Here is a 17,103-nt window from a genome sequence, read left to right as displayed (position 1 = left end):
AGCAGGGTACTGAATTACATGCAGTAATCCTCTATACAGAACATGGCCGTTCGTGGGCCTACTGTAAAGGCTGTATGCTAAGACTGGGATGTTTAAAATCCCATAGCACAGCAGCCATAGGTCCAGGTTATAGCAGAGGGTGGGAGTAGAAAGAGAGTGTGAGTCAGGTGATAGGGGTGGAGCAAGAAGAACAGGCAGAGAGCGACCCATATAGAGAGAGGAGGTATAGACAGATAATAGCAGGGGTGGTTGGAGAACTTAGAGGAGGAAGGGGGACATTGAGGGAGCATGGTGGGAGACCAAGAGTGGGTGGAGTCACAGAGGAAAGGCAGTGCCAGGATGCAGGAGAAGAAGCGGTGTAGGCCAGAGAGCAAGAGTGAGTGCAGGACAGGAAGCATAGTGGAGTGGGGTCACTGCTGACAAGCAAGCAGAGCCCACCCCCTCACATGCAAATGGGGTGATTACAAAGGAAGGGATTTGGTGGTGGACATCATCTTTTTATGCCCCCCCTCACTCTCAGAAGGGGTTACATTTTGGGGAGCAGTGTCAAAAGGGGCATTAGGGTGCATTATTAAGGGGTGCCAGGAGACACAGTCCTCCATTCTATAGGCTCATCAAAAACCAACAAGAACAACAGGTAATTCAGCAAGTAGATTTAAAGCCTCTCTGTGGATTTATGTTCATACTGCTCCCTCTAGTAATGTTACAAGGCAACTGCAGTTTAATCACTGGATTGAGAAAGGGGCCGTCCTATGCAAATAATCTCCTCCCATGATTACTTCTGTGAGCTTCCGTTGTGATACAATGATAGGACCTTCAACATATGCTCTTCAGCAGATTTGTAAAGTTATCAAATTGCCTTAGGCTAAGGATTGTTCCACTTGAAGGCCCTCAGATAAGTACCCCACCCTCACTTAGCAGGGTACTGAATTACATGCAGTAATCCTCTATACAGAACATGGGCGTTTGTGGGCCTACTGTAAAGGCTGTATGCTAAGACTGGGATGTTTAAAATCCCATAGCACAGCAGCCATAGGTCCAGGTTATAGCAGAGGGTGGGAGTAGAAAGAGAGTGTGAGTCAGGTGGTAGGGGTGGAGCAAGAAGGACAGGCAGAGAGAGACCCATATAGAGAGAGGAGGTATAGACAGATAATAGCAGGGGTGGTTGGAGAACTTAGAAGAGGAAGGGGGACATTGAGGGAGCATGGTGGGAGACCAAGAGTGGGTGGAGTCACAGAGGAAAGGCAGTGCCAGGATGCAGGAGAAGAAGTGGTGTAGGCCAGAGAGCAAGAGTGAGTGCAGGACAGGATTCATGGTGGAGTGGGGTCACTGCTGACAAGCAAGCAGAGCCCAGCCCCTCGCATACAAATGGGGTGATTACAAAGGAAGGGATTTGGTGGTGGACATCATCTTTTTATGCCCCCCCTCACTCTCAGAAGGGGTCAAATTTTGGGGAGCAGTGTCAAAAGGGGCATTAGGGTGCATTATTAAGGGGTGCCAGGAGACACAGTCCTCCATTCTAAAGGCTCATCAAAAACCAACAAGAACAAAAGGTAATTCAGCAAGTAGATTTAAAGCCTCTCTGTGGATTTATGTTCAACTGCTCCCTCTAGTAATGTTACATGGGAACTGCAGTTTAATCACTGGATTGAGAAAGGGGCCGTCCTATGCAAATAATCTCCTCCCATGATTACTTCTGTGAGCTTCCGTTGTGATACAATGATAGGACCTTCAACATATGCTCTTCAGCAGATTTGTAAAGTTATCAAATTGCCTTAGGCTAAGGATTGTTCCACTTGAAGGCCCTCAGATAAGTACCCCACCCTCACTTAGCAGGGTACTGAATTACATGCAGTAATCCTCTATACAGAACATGGCCGTTCGTGGGCCTACTGTAAAGGCTGTATGCTAAGACTGGGATGTTTAAAATCCCATAGCACAGCAGCCATAGGTCCAGGTTATAGCAGAGGGTGGGAGTAGAAAGAGAGTGTGAGTCAGGTGATAGGGGTGGAGCAAGAAGAACAGGCAGAGAGCGACCCATATAGAGAGAGGAGGTATAAACAGATAATAGCAGGGGTGGTTGGAGAACTTAGAGGAGGAAGGGGGACATTGAGGGAGCATGGTGGGAGACCAAGAGTGGGTGGAGTCACAGAGGAAAGGCAGTGCCAGGATGCAGGAGAAGAAGCGGTGTAGGCCAGAGAGCAAGAGTGAGTGCAGGACAGGAAGCATAGTGGAGTGGGGTCACTGCTGACAAGCAAGCAGAGCGCACCCCCTCACATGCAAATGGGGTGATTACAAAGGAAGGGATTTGGTGGTGGACATCATCTTTTTATGCCCCCCCTCACTCTCAGAAGGGGTTACATTTTGGGGAGCAGTGTCAAAAGGGGCATTAGGGCGCATTATTAAGGGGTGCCAGGAGACACAGTCCTCCATTCTATAGGCTCATCAAAAACCAACAAGAACAACAGGTAATTCAGCAAGTAGATTTAAAGCCTCTCTGTGGATTTATGTTCATACTGCTCCCTCTAGTAATGTTACAAGGCAACTGCAGTTTAATCACTGGATTGAGAAAGGGGCCGTCCTATGCAAATAATCTCCTCCCATGATTACTTCTGTGAGCTTCCGTTGTGATACAATGATAGGACCTTCAACATATGCTCTTCAGCAGATTTGTAAAGTTATCAAATTGCCTTAGGCTAAGGATTGTTCCACTTGAAGGCCCTCAGATAAGTACCCCACCCTCACTTAGCAGGGTACTGAATTACATGCAGTAATCCTCTATACAGAACATGGGCGTTTGTGGGCATACTGTAAAGGCTGTATGCCAAGACTGGGATGTTTAAAATCCCATAGCATAGCAGCCATAGGTCCAGGTTATAGCAGAGGGTGGGAGTAGAAAGAGAGTGTGAGTCAGTGGTAGGGGTGGAGCAAGAAGGACAGGCAGAGAGAGACCCATATAAAGAGAGGAGGTATAGACAGATAATAGCAGGGGTGGTTGGAGAACTTAGAGGGGGAAGGGGGACATTGAGGGAGCATGGTGGGAGACCAAGAGTGGGTGGAGTCACAGAGGAAAGGCAGTGCCAGGATGCAGGAGAAGAAGCGGTGTAGGCCAGAGAGCAAGAGTGAGTGCAGGACAGGAAGCATAGTGGAGTGGGGTCACTGCTGACAAGCAAGCAGAGCCCAGCCCCTCGCATACAAATGGGGTGATTACAAAGGAAGGGATTTGGTGGTGGACATCATCTTTTTATGCCCCCCCTCACTCTCAGAAGGGGTTACATTTTGGGGAGCAGTGTCAAAAGGGGCATTAGGGTGCATTATTAAGGGGTGCCAGGAGACACAGTCCTCCATTCTATAGGCTCATCAAAAACCAACAAGAACAACAGGTAATTCAGCAAGTAGATTTAAAGCCTCTCTGTGGATTTATGTTCATACTGCTCCCTCTAGTAATGTTACAAGGCAACTGCAGTTTAATCACTGGATTGAGAAAGGGGCCGTCCTATGCAAATAATCTCCTCCCATGATTACTTCTGTGAGCTTCCGTTGTGATACAATGATAGGACCTTCAACATATGCTCTTCAGCAGATTTGTAAAGTTATCAAATTGCCTTAGGCTAAGGATTGTTCCACTTGAAGGCCCTCAGATAAGTACCCCACCCTCACTTAGCACGGTACTGAATTACATGCAGTAATCCTCTATACAGAACATGGGCGTTGGTGGGCCTACTCTAAAGGCTGTGTGTTAAGACTGGGATGTTTAAAATCCCATAGCACAGTAGCCATAGGTCCAGGTTATAGCAGAGGGTGGGAGTAGAAAGATAGTGTGATTCAGGTGGTAGGGGTGGAGTAAGAAGGACAGGCAGAGAGAGACTCATATAGAGAGAGGAGGTATAGACAGATAATAGCAGGGGTGGTTGGAGAACTTAGAGGAGGAAGGGGGACGTTGAGGGAGCATGGTGGGAGACCAAGAGTGGGTGGAGTCACAGAGGAAAGGCAGTGCCAGGATGCAGGAGAAGAAGTGGTGTAGGCCAGAGAGCAAGAGTGAGTGCAGGACAGGAAGCATAGTGGAGTGGGGTCACTGCTGACAAGCAAGCAGAGCCCAGCCCCTCGCATACAAATGGGGTGATTACAAAGGAAGGGATTTGGTGGTGGACATCATCTTTTTATGCCCCCCTCACTCTCAGAAGGGGTCAAATTTTGGGGAGCAGTGTCAAAAGGGGCATTAGGGTGCATTATTAAGGGGTGCCAGGAGACACAGTCCTCCATTCTAAAGGCTCATCAAAAACCAACAAGAACAAAAGGTAATTCAGCAAGTAGATTTAAAGCCTCTCTGTGGATTTATGTTCAACTGCTCCCTCTAGTAATGTTACATGGCAACTGCAGTTTAATCACTGGATTGAGAAAGGGGCCGTCCTATGCAAATAATCTCCTCCCATGATTACTTCTGTGAGCTTCCGTTGTGATACAATGATAGGACCTTCAACATATGCTCTTCAGCAGATTTGTAAAGTTATCAAATTCCCTTAGGCTAAGGATTGTTCCACTTGAAGGCCCTCAGATAAGTACCCCACCCTCACTTAGCAGGGTACTGAATTACATGCAGTAATCCTCTATACAGAACATGGCCGTTCGTGGGCCTACTGTAAAGGCTGTATGCTAAGACTGGGATGTTTAAAATCCCATAGCACAGCAGCCATATGTCCAGGTTATAGCAGAGGGTGGGAGTAGAAAAAGAGTGTTGGTCAGGTGGTAGGGGTGGAGCAAGAAGAACAGGCAGAGAGAGACCCATATAGAGAGAGGAGGTATAGACAGATAATAGCAGGGGTGGTTGGAGAACTTAGAGGAGGAAGGGGGACATTGAGGGAGCATGGTGGGAGACCAAGAGTGGGTGGAGTCACAGAGGAAAGGCAGTGCCAGGATGCAGGAGAAGAAGCGGTGTAGGCCAGAGAGCAAGAGTGAGTGCAGGACAGGAAGCATAGTGGAGTGGGGTCACTGCTGACAAGCAAGCAGAGCCCAGCCCCTCGCATACAAATGGGGTGATTACAAAGGAAGGGATTTGGTGGTGGACATCATCTTTTTATGCCCCCCCTCACTCTCAGAAGGGGTCAAATTTTGGGGAGCAGTGTCAAAAGGGGCATTAGGGTGCATTATTAAGGGGTGCCAGGAGACACAGTCCTCCATTCTAAAGGCTCATCAAAAACCAACAAGAACAAAAGGTAATTCAGCAAGTAGATTTAAAGCCTCTCTGTGGATTTATGTTCAACTGCTCCCTCTAGTAATGTTACATGGCAACTGCAGTTTAATCACTGGATTGAGAAAGGGGCCGTCCTATGCAAATAATCTCCTCCCATGATTACTTCTGTGAGCTTCCGTTGTGATACAATGATAGGACCTTCAACATATGCTCTTCAGCAGATTTGTAAAGTTATCAAATTGCCTTAGGCTAAGGATTGTTCCACTTGAAGGCCCTCAGATAAGTACCCCACCCTCACTTAGCAGGGTACTGAATTACATGCAGTAATCCTCTATACAGAACATGGCCGTTCGTGGGCCTACTGTAAAGGCTGTATGCTAAGACTGGGATGTTTAAAATCCCATAGCACAGCAGCCATAGGTCCAGGTTATAGCAGAGGGTGGGAGTAGAAAGAGAGTGTGAGTCAGGTGATAGGGGTGGAGCAAGAAGAACAGGCAGAGAGCGACCCATATAGAGAGAGGAGGTATAGACAGATAATAGCAGGGGTGGTTGGAGAACTTAGAGGAGGAAGGGGGACATTGAGGGAGCATGGTGGGAGACCAAGAGTGGGTGGAGTCACAGAGGAAAGGCAGTGCCAGGATGCAGGAGAAGAAGCGGTGTAGGCCAGAGAGCAAGAGTGAGTGCAGGACAGGAAGCATAGTGGAGTGGGGTCACTGCTGACAAGCAAGCAGAGCCCACCCCCTCACATGCAAATGGGGTGATTACAAAGGAAGGGATTTGGTGGTGGACATCATCTTTTTATGCCCCCCCCCTCACTCTCAGAAGGGGTTACATTTTGGGGAGCAGTGTCAAAAGGGGCATTAGCGTGCATTATTAAGGGGTGCCAGGAGACACAGTCCTCCATTCTATAGGCTCATCAAAAACCAACAAGAACAACAGGTAATTCAGCAAGTAGATTTAAAGCCTCTCTGTGGATTTATGTTCATACTGCTCCCTCTAGTAATGTTACAAGGCAACTGCAGTTTAATCACTGGATTGAGAAAGGGGCCGTCCTATGCAAATAATCTCCTCCCATGATTACTTCTGTGAGCTTCCGTTGTGATACAATGATAGGACCTTCAACATATGCTCTTCAGCAGATTTGTAAAGTTATCAAATTGCCTTAGGCTAAGGATTGTTCCACTTGAAGGCCCTCAGATAAGTACCCCACCCTCACTTAGCAGGGTACTGAATTACATGCAGTAATCCTCTATACAGAACATGGGCGTTTGTGGGCCTACTGTAAAGGCTGTATGCTAAGACTGGGATGTTTAAAATCCCATAGCACAGCAGCCATAGGTCCAGGTTATAGCAGAGGGTGGGAGTAGAAAGAGAGTGTGAGTCAGGTGGTAGGGGTGGAGCAAGAAGGACAGGCAGAGAGAGACCCATATAGAGAGAGGAGGTATAAACAGATAATAGCAGGGGTGGTTGGAGAACTTAGAGGAGGAAGGGGGACATTGAGGGAGCATGGTGGGAGACCAAGAGTGGGTGGAGTCACAGAGGAAAGGCAGTGCCAGGATGCAGGAGAAGAAGCGGTGTAGGCCAGAGAGCAAGAGTGAGTGCAGGACAGGAAGCATAGTGGAGTGGGGTCACTGCTGACAAGCAAGCAGAGCGCACCCCCTCACATGCAAATGGGGTGATTACAAAGGAAGGGATTTGGTGGTGGACATCATCTTTTTATGCCCCCCCTCACTCTCAGAAGGGGTTACATTTTGGGGAGCAGTGTCAAAAGGGGCATTAGGGCGCATTATTAAGGGGTGCCAGGAGACACAGTCCTCCATTCTATAGGCTCATCAAAAACCAACAAGAACAACAGGTAATTCAGCAAGTAGATTTAAAGCCTCTCTGTGGATTTATGTTCATACTGCTCCCTCTAGTAATGTTACAAGGCAACTGCAGTTTAATCACTGGATTGAGAAAGGGGCCGTCCTATGCAAATAATCTCCTCCCATGATTACTTCTGTGAGCTTCCGTTGTGATACAATGATAGGACCTTCAACATATGCTCTTCAGCAGATTTGTAAAGTTATCAAATTGCCTTAGGCTAAGGATTGTTCCACTTGAAGGCCCTCAGATAAGTACCCCACCCTCACTTAGCAGGGTACTGAATTACATGCAGTAATCCTCTATACAGAACATGGGCGTTTGTGGGCATACTGTAAAGGCTGTATGCCAAGACTGGGATGTTTAAAATCCCATAGCATAGCAGCCATAGGTCCAGGTTATAGCAGAGGGTGGGAGTAGAAAGAGAGTGTGAGTCAGTGGTAGGGGTGGAGCAAGAAGGACAGGCAGAGAGAGACCCATATAGAGAGAGGAGGTATAGACAGATAATAGCAGGGGTGGTTGGAGAACTTAGAGGGGGAAGGGGGACATTGAGGGAGCATGGTGGGAGACCAAGAGTGGGTGGAGTCACAGAGGAAAGGCAGTGCCAGGATGCAGGAGAAGAAGCGGTGTAGGCCAGAGAGCAAGAGTGAGTGCAGGACAGGAAGCATAGTGGAGTGGGGTCACTGCTGACAAGCAAGCAGAGCCCAGCCCCTCGCATACAAATGGGGTGATTACAAAGGAAGGGATTTGGTGGTGGACATCATCTTTTTATGCCCCCCCTCACTCTCAGAAGGGGTTACATTTTGGGGAGCAGTGTCAAAAGGGGCATTAGGGTGCATTATTAAGGGGTGCCAGGAGACACAGTCCTCCATTCTATAGGCTCATCAAAAACCAACAAGAACAACAGGTAATTCAGCAAGTAGATTTAAAGCCTCTCTGTGGATTTATGTTCATACTGCTCCCTCTAGTAATGTTACAAGGCAACTGCAGTTTAATCACTGGATTGAGAAAGGGGCCGTCCTATGCAAATAATCTCCTCCCATGATTACTTCTGTGAGCTTCCGTTGTGATACAATGATAGGACCTTCAACATATGCTCTTCAGCAGATTTGTAAAGTTATCAAAATGCCTTAGGCTAAGGATTGTTCCACTTGAAGGCCCTCAGATAAGTACCCCACCCTCACTTAGCACGGTACTGAATTACATGCAGTAATCCTCTATACAGAACATGGGCGTTGGTGGGCCTACTCTAAAGGCTGTGTGTTAAGACTGGGATGTTTAAAATCCCATAGCACAGTAGCCATAGGTCCAGGTTATAGCAGAGGGTGGGAGTAGAAAGAGAGTGTGATTCAGGTGGTAGGGGTGGAGTAAGAAGGACAGGCAGAGAGAGACTCATATAGAGAGAGGAGGTATAGACAGATAATAGCAGGGGTGGTTGGAGAACTTAGAGGAGGAAGGGGGACGTTGAGGGAGCATGGTGGGAGACCAAGAGTGGGTGGAGTCACAGAGGAAAGGCAGTGCCAGGATGCAGGAGAAGAAGTGGTGTAGGCCAGAGAGCAAGAGTGAGTGCAGGACAGGAAGCATAGTGGAGTGGGGTCACTGCTGACAAGCAAGCAGAGCCCAGCCCCTCGCATACAAATGGGGTGATTACAAAGGAAGGGATTTGGTGGTGGACATCATCTTTTTATGCCCCCCTCACTCTCAGAAGGGGTCAAATTTTGGGGAGCAGTGTCAAAAGGGGCATTAGGGTGCATTATTAAGGGGTGCCAGGAGACACAGTCCTCCATTCTAAAGGCTCATCAAAAACCAACAAGAACAAAAGGTAATTCAGCAAGTAGATTTAAAGCCTCTCTGTGGATTTATGTTCAACTGCTCCCTCTAGTAATGTTACATGGCAACTGCAGTTTAATCACTGGATTGAGAAAGGGGCCGTCCTATGCAAATAATCTCCTCCCATGATTACTTCTGTGAGCTTCCGTTGTGATACAATGATAGGACCTTCAACATATGCTCTTCAGCAGATTTGTAAAGTTATCAAATTCCCTTAGGCTAAGGATTGTTCCACTTGAAGGCCCTCAGATAAGTACCCCACCCTCACTTAGCAGGGTACTGAATTACATGCAGTAATCCTCTATACAGAACATGGCCGTTCGTGGGCCTACTGTAAAGGCTGTATGCTAAGACTGGGATGTTTAAAATCCCATAGCACAGCAGCCATATGTCCAGGTTATAGCAGAGGGTGGGAGTAGAAAAAGAGTGTTGGTCAGGTGGTAGGGGTGGAGCAAGAAGAACAGGCAGAGAGAGACCCATATAGAGAGAGGAGGTATAGACAGATAATAGCAGGGGTGGTTGGAGAACTTAGAGGAGGAAGGGGGACATTGAGGGAGCATGGTGGGAGACCAAGAGTGGGTGGAGTCACAGAGGAAAGGCAGTGCCAGGATGCAGGAGAAGAAGCGGTGTAGGCCAGAGAGCAAGAGTGAGTGCAGGACAGGAAGCATAGTGGAGTGGGGTCACTGCTGACAAGCAAGCAGAGCCCAGCCCCTCGCATACAAATGGGGTGATTACAAAGGAAGGGATTTGGTGGTGGACATCATCTTTTTATGCCCCCCCTCACTCTCAGAAGGGGTCAAATTTTGGGGAGCAGTGTCAAAAGGGGCATTAGGGTGCATTATTAAGGGGTGCCAGGAGACACAGTCCTCCATTCTAAAGGCTCATCAAAAACCAACAAGAACAAAAGGTAATTCAGCAAGTAGATTTAAAGCCTCTCTGTGGATTTATGTTCAACTGCTCCCTCTAGTAATGTTACATGGCAACTGCAGTTTAATCACTGGATTGAGAAAGGGGCCGTCCTATGCAAATAATCTCCTCCCATGATTACATCTGTGAGCTTCCGTTGTGATACAATGATAGGACCTTCAACATATGCTCTTCAGCAGATTTGTAAAGTTATCAAATTGCCTTAGGCTAAGGATTGTTCCACTTGAAGGCCCTCAGATAAGTACCCCACCCTCACTTAGCAGGGTACTGAATTACATGCAGTAATCCTCTATACAGAACATGGCCGTTCGTGGGCCTACTGTAAAGGCTGTATGCTAAGACTGGGATGTTTAAAATCCCATAGCACAGCAGCCATAGGTCCAGGTTATAGCAGAGGGTGGGAGTAGAAAGAGAGTGTGAGTCAGGTGATAGGGGTGGAGCAAGAAGAACAGGCAGAGAGCGACCCATATAGAGAGAGGAGGTATAGACAGATAATAGCAGGGGTGGTTGGAGAACTTAGAGGAGGAAGGGGGACATTGAGGGAGCATGGTGGGAGACCAAGAGTGGGTGGAGTCACAGAGGAAAGGCAGTGCCAGGATGCAGGAGAAGAAGCGGTGTAGGCCAGAGAGCAAGAGTGAGTGCAGGACAGGAAGCATAGTGGAGTGGGGTCACTGCTGACAAGCAAGCAGAGCCCACCCCCTCACATGCAAATGGGGTGATTACAAAGGAAGGGATTTGGTGGTGGACATCATCTTTTTATGCCCCCCCTCACTCTCAGAAGGGGTTACATTTTGGGGAGCAGTGTCAAAAGGGGCATTAGGGTGCATTATTAAGGGGTGCCAGGAGACACAGTCCTCCATTCTATAGGCTCATCAAAAACCAACAAGAACAACAGGTAATTCAGCAAGTAGATTTAAAGCCTCTCTGTGGATTTATGTTCATACTGCTCCCTCTAGTAATGTTACAAGGCAACTGCAGTTTAATCACTGGATTGAGAAAGGGGCCGTCCTATGCAAATAATCTCCTCCCATGATTACTTCTGTGAGCTTCCGTTGTGATACAATGATAGGACCTTCAACATATGCTCTTCAGCAGATTTGTAAAGTTATCAAATTGCCTTAGGCTAAGGATTGTTCCACTTGAAGGCCCTCAGATAAGTACCCCACCCTCACTTAGCAGGGTACTGAATTACATGCAGTAATCCTCTATACAGAACATGGGCGTTTGTGGGCCTACTGTAAAGGCTGTATGCTAAGACTGGGATGTTTAAAATCCCATAGCACAGCAGCCATAGGTCCAGGTTATAGCAGAGGGTGGGAGTAGAAAGAGAGTGTGAGTCAGGTGGTAGGGGTGGAGCAAGAAGGACAGGCAGAGAGAGACCCATATAGAGAGAGGAGGTATAGACAGATAATAGCAGGGGTGGTTGGAGAACTTAGAAGAGGAAGGGGGACATTGAGGGAGCATGGTGGGAGACCAAGAGTGGGTGGAGTCACAGAGGAAAGGCAGTGCCAGGATGCAGGAGAAGAAGTGGTGTAGGCCAGAGAGCAAGAGTGAGTGCAGGACAGGATTCATGGTGGAGTGGGGTCACTGCTGACAAGCAAGCAGAGCCCAGCCCCTCGCATACAAATGGGGTGATTACAAAGGAAGGGATTTGGTGGTGGACATCATCTTTTTATGCCCCCCCTCACTCTCAGAAGGGGTCAAATTTTGGGGAGCAGTGTCAAAAGGGGCATTAGGGTGCATTATTAAGGGGTGCCAGGAGACACAGTCCTCCATTCTAAAGGCTCATCAAAAACCAACAAGAACAAAAGGTAATTCAGCAAGTAGATTTAAAGCCTCTCTGTGGATTTATGTTCAACTGCTCCCTCTAGTAATGTTACATGGGAACTGCAGTTTAATCACTGGATTGAGAAAGGGGCCGTCCTATGCAAATAATCTCCTCCCATGATTACTTCTGTGAGCTTCCGTTGTGATACAATGATAGGACCTTCAACATATGCTCTTCAGCAGATTTGTAAAGTTATCAAATTGCCTTAGGCTAAGGATTGTTCCACTTGAAGGCCCTCAGATAAGTACCCCACCCTCACTTAGCAGGGTACTGAATTACATGCAGTAATCCTCTATACAGAACATGGCCGTTCGTGGGCCTACTGTAAAGGCTGTATGCTAAGACTGGGATGTTTAAAATCCCATAGCACAGCAGCCATAGGTCCAGGTTATAGCAGAGGGTGGGAGTAGAAAGAGAGTGTGAGTCAGGTGATAGGGGTGGAGCAAGAAGAACAGGCAGAGAGCGACCCATATAGAGAGAGGAGGTATAAACAGATAATAGCAGGGGTGGTTGGAGAACTTAGAGGAGGAAGGGGGACATTGAGGGAGCATGGTGGGAGACCAAGAGTGGGTGGAGTCACAGAGGAAAGGCAGTGCCAGGATGCAGGAGAAGAAGCGGTGTAGGCCAGAGAGCAAGAGTGAGTGCAGGACAGGAAGCATAGTGGAGTGGGGTCACTGCTGACAAGCAAGCAGAGCGCACCCCCTCACATGCAAATGGGGTGATTACAAAGGAAGGGATTTGGTGGTGGACATCATCTTTTTATGCCCCCCCTCACTCTCAGAAGGGGTTACATTTTGGGGAGCAGTGTCAAAAGGGGCATTAGGGCGCATTATTAAGGGGTGCCAGGAGACACAGTCCTCCATTCTATAGGCTCATCAAAAACCAACAAGAACAACAGGTAATTCAGCAAGTAGATTTAAAGCCTCTCTGTGGATTTATGTTCATACTGCTCCCTCTAGTAATGTTACAAGGCAACTGCAGTTTAATCACTGGATTGAGAAAGGGGCCGTCCTATGCAAATAATCTCCTCCCATGATTACTTCTGTGAGCTTCCGTTGTGATACAATGATAGGACCTTCAACATATGCTCTTCAGCAGATTTGTAAAGTTATCAAATTGCCTTAGGCTAAGGATTGTTCCACTTGAAGGCCCTCAGATAAGTACCCCACCCTCACTTAGCTGGGTACTGAATTACATGCAGTAATCCTCTATACAGAACATGGGCGTTTGTGGGCATACTGTAAAGGCTGTATGCCAAGACTGGGATGTTTAAAATCCCATAGCATAGCAGCCATAGGTCCAGGTTATAGCAGAGGGTGGGAGTAGAAAGAGAGTGTGAGTCAGTGGTAGGGGTGGAGCAAGAAGGACAGGCAGAGAGAGACCCATATAAAGAGAGGAGGTATAGACAGATAATAGCAGGGGTGGTTGGAGAACTTAGAGGGGGAAGGGGGACATTGAGGGAGCATGGTGGGAGACCAAGAGTGGGTGGAGTCACAGAGGAAAGGCAGTGCCAGGATGCAGGAGAAGAAGCGGTGTAGGCCAGAGAGCAAGAGTGAGTGCAGGACAGGAAGCATAGTGGAGTGGGGTCACTGCTGACAAGCAAGCAGAGCCCAGCCCCTCGCATACAAATGGGGTGATTACAAAGGAAGGGATTTGGTGGTGGACATCATCTTTTTATGCCCCCCCTCACTCTCAGAAGGGGTTACATTTTGGGGAGCAGTGTCAAAAGGGGCATTAGGGTGCATTATTAAGGGGTGCCAGGAGACACAGTCCTCCATTCTATAGGCTCATCAAAAACCAACAAGAACAACAGGTAATTCAGCAAGTAGATTTAAAGCCTCTCTGTGGATTTATGTTCATACTGCTCCCTCTAGTAATGTTACAAGGCAACTGCAGTTTAATCACTGGATTGAGAAAGGGGCCGTCCTATGCAAATAATCTCCTCCCATGATTACTTCTGTGAGCTTCCGTTGTGATACAATGATAGGACCTTCAACATATGCTCTTCAGCAGATTTGTAAAGTTATCAAATTGCCTTAGGCTAAGGATTGTTCCACTTGAAGGCCCTCAGATAAGTACCCCACCCTCACTTAGCACGGTACTGAATTACATGCAGTAATCCTCTATACAGAACATGGGCGTTGGTGGGCCTACTCTAAAGGCTGTGTGTTAAGACTGGGATGTTTAAAATCCCATAGCACAGTAGCCATAGGTCCAGGTTATAGCAGAGGGTGGGAGTAGAAAGAGAGTGTGATTCAGGTGGTAGGGGTGGAGTAAGAAGGACAGGCAGAGAGAGACTCATATAGAGAGAGGAGGTATAGACAGATAATAGCAGGGGTGGTTGGAGAACTTAGAGGAGGAAGGGGGACGTTGAGGGAGCATGGTGGGAGACCAAGAGTGGGTGGAGTCACAGAGGAAAGGCAGTGCCAGGATGCAGGAGAAGAAGTGGTGTAGGCCAGAGAGCAAGAGTGAGTGCAGGACAGGAAGCATAGTGGAGTGGGGTCACTGCTGACAAGCAAGCAGAGCCCAGCCCCTCGCATACAAATGGGGTGATTACAAAGGAAGGGATTTGGTGGTGGACATCATCTTTTTATGCCCCCCTCACTCTCAGAAGGGGTCAAATTTTGGGGAGCAGTGTCAAAAGGGGCATTAGGGTGCATTATTAAGGGGTGCCAGGAGACACAGTCCTCCATTCTAAAGGCTCATCAAAAACCAACAAGAACAAAAGGTAATTCAGCAAGTAGATTTAAAGCCTCTCTGTGGATTTATGTTCAACTGCTCCCTCTAGTAATGTTACATGGCAACTGCAGTTTAATCACTGGATTGAGAAAGGGGCCGTCCTATGCAAATAATCTCCTCCCATGATTACTTCTGTGAGCTTCCGTTGTGATACAATGATAGGACCTTCAACATATGCTCTTCAGCAGATTTGTAAAGTTATCAAATTCCCTTAGGCTAAGGATTGTTCCACTTGAAGGCCCTCAGATAAGTACCCCACCCTCACTTAGCAGGGTACTGAATTACATGCAGTAATCCTCTATACAGAACATGGCCGTTCGTGGGCCTACTGTAAAGGCTGTATGCTAAGACTGGGATGTTTAAAATCCCATAGCACAGCAGCCATATGTCCAGGTTATAGCAGAGGGTGGGAGTAGAAAAAGAGTGTTGGTCAGGTGGTAGGGGTGGAGCAAGAAGAACAGGCAGAGAGAGACCCATATAGAGAGAGGAGGTATAGACAGATAATAGCAGGGGTGGTTGGAGAACTTAGAGGAGGAAGGGGGACATTGAGGGAGCATGGTGGGAGACCAAGAGTGGGTGGAGTCACAGAGGAAAGGCAGTGCCAGGATGCAGGAGAAGAAGCGGTGTAGGCCAGAGAGCAAGAGTGAGTGCAGGACAGGAAGCATAGTGGAGTGGGGTCACTGCTGACAAGCAAGCAGAGCCCAGCCCCTCGCATACAAATGGGGTGATTACAAAGGAAGGGATTTGGTGGTGGACATCATCTTTTTATGCCCCCCCTCACTCTCAGAAGGGGTCAAATTTTGGGGAGCAGTGTCAAAAGGGGCATTAGGGTGCATTATTAAGGGGTGCCAGGAGACACAGTCCTCCATTCTAAAGGCTCATCAAAAACCAACAAGAACAAAAGGTAATTCAGCAAGTAGATTTAAAGCCTCTCTGTGGATTTATGTTCAACTGCTCCCTCTAGTAATGTTACATGGCAACTGCAGTTTAATCACTGGATTGAGAAAGGGGCCGTCCTATGCAAATAATCTCCTCCCATGATTACTTCTGTGAGCTTCCGTTGTGATACAATGATAGGACCTTCAACATATGCTCTTCAGCAGATTTGTAAAGTTATCAAATTGCCTTAGGCTAAGGATTGTTCCACTTGAAGGCCCTCAGATAAGTACCCCACCCTCACTTAGCAGGGTACTGAATTACATGCAGTAATCCTCTATACAGAACATGGCCGTTCGTGGGCCTACTGTAAAGGCTGTATGCTAAGACTGGGATGTTTAAAATCCCATAGCACAGCAGCCATAGGTCCAGGTTATAGCAGAGGGTGGGAGTAGAAAGAGAGTGTGAGTCAGGTGATAGGGGTGGAGCAAGAAGAACAGGCAGAGAGCGACCCATATAGAGAGAGGAGGTATAGACAGATAATAGCAGGGGTGGTTGGAGAACTTAGAGGAGGAAGGGGGACATTGAGGGAGCATGGTGGGAGACCAAGAGTGGGTGGAGTCACAGAGGAAAGGCAGTGCCAGGATGCAGGAGAAGAAGCGGTGTAGGCCAGAGAGCAAGAGTGAGTGCAGGACAGGAAGCATAGTGGAGTGGGGTCACTGCTGACAAGCAAGCAGAGCCCACCCCCTCACATGCAAATGGGGTGATTACAAAGGAAGGGATTTGGTGGTGGACATCATCTTTTTATGCCCCCCCCCTCACTCTCAGAAGGGGTTACATTTTGGGGAGCAGTGTCAAAAGGGGCATTAGCGTGCATTATTAAGGGGTGCCAGGAGACACAGTCCTCCATTCTATAGGCTCATCAAAAACCAACAAGAACAACAGGTAATTCAGCAAGTAGATTTAAAGCCTCTCTGTGGATTTATGTTCATACTGCTCCCTCTAGTAATGTTACAAGGCAACTGCAGTTTAATCACTGGATTGAGAAAGGGGCCGTCCTATGCAAATAATCTCCTCCCATGATTACTTCTGTGAGCTTCCGTTGTGATACAATGATAGGACCTTCAACATATGCTCTTCAGCAGATTTGTAAAGTTATCAAATTGCCTTAGGCTAAGGATTGTTCCACTTGAAGGCCCTCAGATAAGTACCCCACCCTCACTTAGCAGGGTACTGAATTACATGCAGTAATCCTCTATACAGAACATGGGCGTTTGTGGGCCTACTGTAAAGGCTGTATGCTAAGACTGGGATGTTTAAAATCCCATAGCACAGCAGCCATAGGTCCAGGTTATAGCAGAGGGTGGGAGTAGAAAGAGAGTGTGAGTCAGGTGGTAGGGGTGGAGCAAGAAGGACAGGCAGAGAGAGACCCATATAGAGAGAGGAGGTATAAACAGATAATAGCAGGGGTGGTTGGAGAACTTAGAGGAGGAAGGGGGACATTGAGGGAGCATGGTGGGAGACCAAGAGAGAGTGGAGTCACAGAGGAAAGGCAGTGCCAGGATGCAGGAGAAGAAGTGGTGTAGGCCAGAGAGCAAGAGTGAGTGCAGGACAGGATGCATGGTGGAGTGGGGTCACTGCTGACAAGCAAGCAGAGCCCAGCCCCTCGCATACAAATGGGGTGATTACAAAGGAAGGGATTTGGTGGTGGACATCATCTTTTTATGCCCCCCCTCACTCTCAGAAGGGGTCAAATTTTGGGGAGCAGTGTCAAAAGGGGCATTAGGGTGCATTATTAAGGGGTGCCAGGAGACACAGTCCTCCATTCTAAAGGCTCATCAAAAACCAA

The sequence above is a fragment of the Pleurodeles waltl genome, chromosome 1_2 (genome assembly GCF_031143425.1).
Source record: "Pleurodeles waltl isolate 20211129_DDA chromosome 1_2, aPleWal1.hap1.20221129, whole genome shotgun sequence".
Classification (NCBI taxonomy): Eukaryota; Metazoa; Chordata; class Amphibia; order Caudata; family Salamandridae; genus Pleurodeles; species Pleurodeles waltl.
This window is presented reverse-complemented; position numbering follows the sequence as displayed.